The sequence below is a fragment of the Etheostoma spectabile genome, unplaced genomic scaffold (assembly GCF_008692095.1).
Source record: "Etheostoma spectabile isolate EspeVRDwgs_2016 unplaced genomic scaffold, UIUC_Espe_1.0 scaffold280, whole genome shotgun sequence".
In the NCBI taxonomy this organism is placed as follows: domain Eukaryota; kingdom Metazoa; phylum Chordata; class Actinopteri; order Perciformes; family Percidae; genus Etheostoma; species Etheostoma spectabile.
Window position 1 is genome coordinate 1,243,728 of NW_022605578.1, and position 5,320 is coordinate 1,249,047.

The 5,320-nt window shown below is 41.6% G+C and overlaps 1 long non-coding RNA gene across 1 annotated transcript in view; it reads left to right on the forward strand.

Annotated features, from left to right (window-relative positions):
* Nucleotides 1-2,061: 2,061 nt before the first annotated feature.
* Nucleotides 2,062-5,320, forward strand: part of LOC116685996 (uncharacterized) — a 23,228-nt gene continuing 19,969 nt past the window's right edge. Inside the window, exons 1-2 of the long non-coding RNA XR_004331112.1 lie at nucleotides 2,062-2,072; nucleotides 4,918-4,927. This is a non-coding gene — a long non-coding RNA (uncharacterized LOC116685996). The remainder of the gene's footprint in view (nucleotides 2,073-4,917; nucleotides 4,928-5,320) is intronic.

Sequence of the window (5,320 nt, forward strand, 5' to 3'; positions counted from 1 at the left end):
TATGGTCTTACACCACTGACATGGGGTGGTTGGTTTGGATGGCTAAGAAGCCCTCAATACAAAAATGAATGTCTTGCTCCTTTAATAATCATATCCCTGAGATATGATTATACAGCTGAGGTGTATTGGCACAGAAAGAAATTCCCACTGCGCCTGACAGTCTGACTTAACAAAGAGTCAAATTTACTTTTGATGAAATTCACTTTGAAATAAACCATTCTATACAGAGCTCTCTCAGTTTGGAAACTTTTTAGCCCTTTATTTTGATAGGACAGCTTAGACGTGAAATGGGAGAGAGAAGGGGAATGACATGCAGCATTGGGCCGCAGGTCGGAGTCTAATCGGCAGCCGCCGCGTCGAGGAGTAAACCTCTATTCGCACACTTTACCAGGTAACCAAGCCAGACGGCCAGTTTGGAACCTTTTACCAAAATACACTGACTACATGAAATGTTTTTAAGGATTTTTTGTTGTTGGCCATTTCTGCCTTTAATGGATAGGAAAGCTGAGATATGAAATGGAGGGGGGGGACATGCAGGAAAGTGTCACAGGTCGGACTCAGACCCTTTACCTTCTGCGTTGGGCTCCAGCTATTTCCATTTACTTTTAAAGAACCTACTTTCAGCATTCTTTTTTGGGGGGCATTTTTTAGGTGTATATTGTATTGGACAGCTGAAGATGGGAAACGGGAGTGAGGGATTTGGGAATGACATGCAGAAAAGGACCACAGGCCGGAGTTGAACCTGTGGCCACTGCAACAGGGACAGACCCTTTGTACATGAGGCGCACCCTTCACCAGGTGAGCTATCCAGGCACCCCTAGTTTATTTGCCCCACTGTTCTGGTTTGTTTGGGCAGGTGAGAATGCAGCAATCAAACTCTAAAGCACCAAAAGGACCAAACAAGCGTACCGAGATCTGCTTGAAGAGCTGGTCGCGGTACGCAATCAATAGAACTCTGGAGTGGTTCGTTTGTGGTGAGAACGTGATCCGTACTCGAACCGCACCAACTATACATACTCCTCCAGTCTGAGCTGATGGCTCCTGTAGTCAGGTGTGTTTAGCAATCTGAACTAAAGTCTCCTGTAGTCAGGTAGCTTAGCAATCTGAGCTAATGTCTCCTGTAGTCAGGTGTGTTTAGCAGTCTAAGCTAATATCTCCTGTAGTCAGGTAGCTTAGCAATCTGAGCTAATGTCTCTTGTAGTCAGGTGTGTTTAGCAGTCTAAGCTAATATCTCCTGTAGTCAGGTAGCTTAGCAATCTGAGCTAATGTCTCCTGTAGTCAGGTGTGTTTAGCAGTCTGAGCTAATGTCTCCTGTAGTCAGGTGTGTTTAGCAGTCTAAGCTAATATCTCCTGTAGTCAGGTAGCTTAGCAATCTGAGCTAATGTCTCTTGTAGTCATGTGTGTTTAGCAGTCTGAGCTAATGTCTCCTGTAGTCATGTGTGTTTAGCAATCTGAGCTAATGTCTCCTGTAGTCAGGTGTGTTTAGCAATCTGAGCTAGTGCATCCTGTAGTCAGGTGTGTTTAGCAATCTGAGCTAATGTCTCCTGTAGTCAGGTGTGTTTAGCAATCTGAGCTAATGTCTCCTGTAGTCAGGTGTGTTTAGCAGTCTGAGCTAGTGTCTCCTGTAGTCAGGTAGCTTAGCAGTCTGAGCTAATATCACCTGTAGTCAGGTAGCTTAGCAATCTGAGCTAATGTCTCTTGTAGTCAGGTGTGTTTAGCAGTCTGAGCTAATGTCTCTTGTAGTCATGTGTGTTTAGCAATCTTAGCTAATGTCTCCTGTAGTCAGGTAGCTTAGCAGTCTGAGCTAATGTCTCCTGTAGTCAGGTAGCTTAACAGTCCGCGCTAATGTCTCCTTTAGTCAGGTGTGTTTAGCAGTCTGAACTAATGTCTCCTGTATTCAGGTAGCTTAGCAGTCTGAGCTAATGTCTCCTGTAGTCAGGTGTGTAGCAATCGTGCTAATGTCTCCTGTTCAGTGAGATTGCAGTCGAGCTAATGTCTCTGTAGTAGGTAGCTTACAGTCAGCGCTCTAATGTCTCCTTAGTACAGGTGTGTTTGCAAGTCTGTAACGTAATGTCTCCTGTATTCAGGTAGCTTAGCAGTCTGAGCTAATGTCTCCTGTAGTCAGGTGTGTTTAGCAATCTGAGCTAATGTCTCTTTCGTTCTTGCGTGATTTGTAATGACACAGTTTGGTACGATTGGAGTTTTCCAGGTGTGAAACCAAACCAAACTAACCAAGGGCAAAACAAGTTTATTAACTCATCAATTGATTAGGACCAAAGACACACACTACAGGTGTGAAAACACTCTTAATAGTATCAGTAATTTCAGGAGCCATTACACCTACACAGTAGTCCCATATACATTTTCATAATACATACTCTTTCTTTTTCATCACCATTCTAATAGGATTATTTCACATGAGAGGCTCGCTCCTTGTTTTACTTTGCTAAAATTCCTCCTTTTTAAAAAATCTTCCAAACTGTTCTGTATTTGAGATTTATGACTATTCACGTTTAGGAAATTGAATGGCTGTAAGGAGACTGGGGGCAGATACGGACTGGGGAATGTATGCAATAGCTCCTGGCCTGCAGATAAGGGTTAATGGGAATAAGGAAAATAATTAACAGTAGTTCATTAATTTGAGTACTTCATATTACTCAAATATCTTTTTTTCACCAAAAATATCAAAGCCTTTTTGAAACCTCAAACATTTTTACCCTTTACGGTGTTCCATATTTTGGGTTACAGTCCGTCAGTCCGTAGGGAGTTGGGTTGAGAACCGGGGGGTCGCTGGTTTAAGCCAGTTCACCTCCTCCTCGCTGCCAAGGTGCTCTTAAGCCATTCACCAAACCACCCCCCACCCCCACCCAGCCCACTCTCTCTGACATCTTTCCATTAGTGCATGTAAAGGACCTGAGCATGTATGCATTTGTGTGTGTGTGTGTATTTCATTCTTGTGTGTTGTGTGTAACAACAAATTGTAAATTGCACTTTCCCCATAATAATTATAAGTATGAATTAGAAATTAGAAAACAGTTTCTATGGCCTATATTTTCTACCCATATACAGTTTTCAATCATCATTTGAATTACATGTAGAGACCTTTCTAGTTTTGCTATAATTTAACTCAGCGAGTTAGGTTCTTTTGCTTGTGCGTTCTGTTTATTTATTTGTTTACCTGTACACCTCTTCCCATCATCCCCTGTTTTATAATCTGGCAGTCTTTTTCTGCGTCTTTGACATTTCTATCTCTGCTCTGATTCTTTCCCTCCTGATTCTGACATTTCATCTTCATGTCTGTGTCAACACATTGCATATTTCGGCTTATTTTTAGCTTTCTGCTCATCTGCCTTCAAATCACACACACTGTTTGCTCTGCCACACCAAGCGTGCTGATGTACAATTGTGTAAAAATAAAAGAAGAAGGAAATAAAATGGAGATTGAAAAAGATCTTTTGTGGTCTTGTGTGTATGTCAAGGCACATTTCATCTTAATATGTTGTGTCAGTAATAAATTCAGCTTAATATCATCTAAAGTGCCATTTGAAGCAAGCCTGACATATCTGTCCATAGTGTTATTTAAAAGGCAGGAGCGAGCCTTCTTATCTCCAAGTGCTCTATCAAGCTGGAGTATTGCTCAACACAGGGGCTCTTAAATACTGTTTAGCCTGGTATCCAATGAAATTCAACCTGGGACCAAACTGAAAATTTGATTCTGTCACTCCGGCGCTCAGTCTCATTACAACACATTAGTTCCCTTGTCATGTGGGAGCCCAGCAAAAAAAGCACCAGCTTAGACAGAAAATGACTGGATTTATCAATAGGCGAACCAGCAGGTGAGTTTAAAGCAAATAATTTCACTGAGCACTTTCAAGGTGAAATTCCATTTAAAAAATAGAACAAACCTGGCTTCAAAGATGTGTGAGTGAATACATGTGTAACAAGCCAAATCAGGGTTTGTGAGATGAGGGTTGCTGGGTGGAATTCTGCCAAAGGTGCCCATGAGCAAAGTTACTAATAGACCTAATATCTCCTAGTACATGACTTATTGTTGCTGGGGAAACAATTCTTTCTCACCTCCAATTTATCAACATACTGACGATAGGTCAGTGGCCCCTCAGCGTTAGATACCGACGCACTACGCACCCTATAGCGTCCGTATGGGACACACTGGGCGGAGCAGCTACTTCACCATGGCACTGTAAGACAAAGTCTGCTGCACACAAAGAGCTGCAACTAATCAAAGCAAGGCACCAGATTCGGAAAATAAACTGGAGAGGGGACATCAGTAGGGGGAGGGATAGGGATGAATAGTGACGGCTTTGGTAGGACTTGGAGAAACAAAATTATATAGATGAGAACAATATACTTTAACAGTTTTGAGTGTAAAAAATAAAGCACGCTGGACTTTGTGGCCATGGCTGAAATCTGTAGTCTCGCGGACCCACGAGATCTCACAAATTTACGTAGAATAGAACCCTAACCCCAACCGGCCCGTCAGACACCACCTAAAGCACGCTCTATTTTATTTTGAAAAGTAGATGTTTTATTTGTTTCTGTGCTTGACTATCTGCTATCACTCTCTGTCGTGTGCTGCATTGCTGCGGAGCTCTCCGGCGTCCGGCAAAAAAAGAAGCCCCGAGTATCTGCTCCGGAGGACTGGGGATCGCTGGAGATGGGACAGAGTTGGAACACAGCTGTTCAGCAGTCAGTGGAAGTACACACTTTGACTTTAAGATAAGATAAGATAAGATAAGATAAGATAATACTTTATTCATCCCACAGCGGGGAAATTCCTTAGTTACAGTAGCATTCTCAATAATAACAGCAAAAAAATTAAAAAATAAATAAAAATAAAAATAAAAATAAACAAGTAAACACAAGAAAGACAGGCAAACAATAGACAATGTGCAGAAGGTAGACTGAAGTAAAGTGGCGTCTAATAAAGGTTTTGTAAAGGAAGGTGCGGTTGCCACAGTACAAAAAAACAATATTGCAGTGTAAGTAAGTGACTTTAAAATTAAATTGAATATGTAATTAAAGTAATAATGCAAAAGTAGGTAACCATAATATAAGTTATATTCACCAGTGACCATGAATAATATGTAAAAATTAAGTACTTGTTATCAAAAAATATAAATACAGATAAAGATATACAGAGAGTGTGTGGATTAAATGAAAAACAGGAACAGAAACTACAACACTATCAGGTAGTGCAGGTGTTATAGAGCCTGACAGCGGCCGGGATGAAGGACCTACGATACCTCTCCTTCTTACACCGTGGGGGTATCAGTCTGCTGCTGAAGGAGCTGCTCAGGGA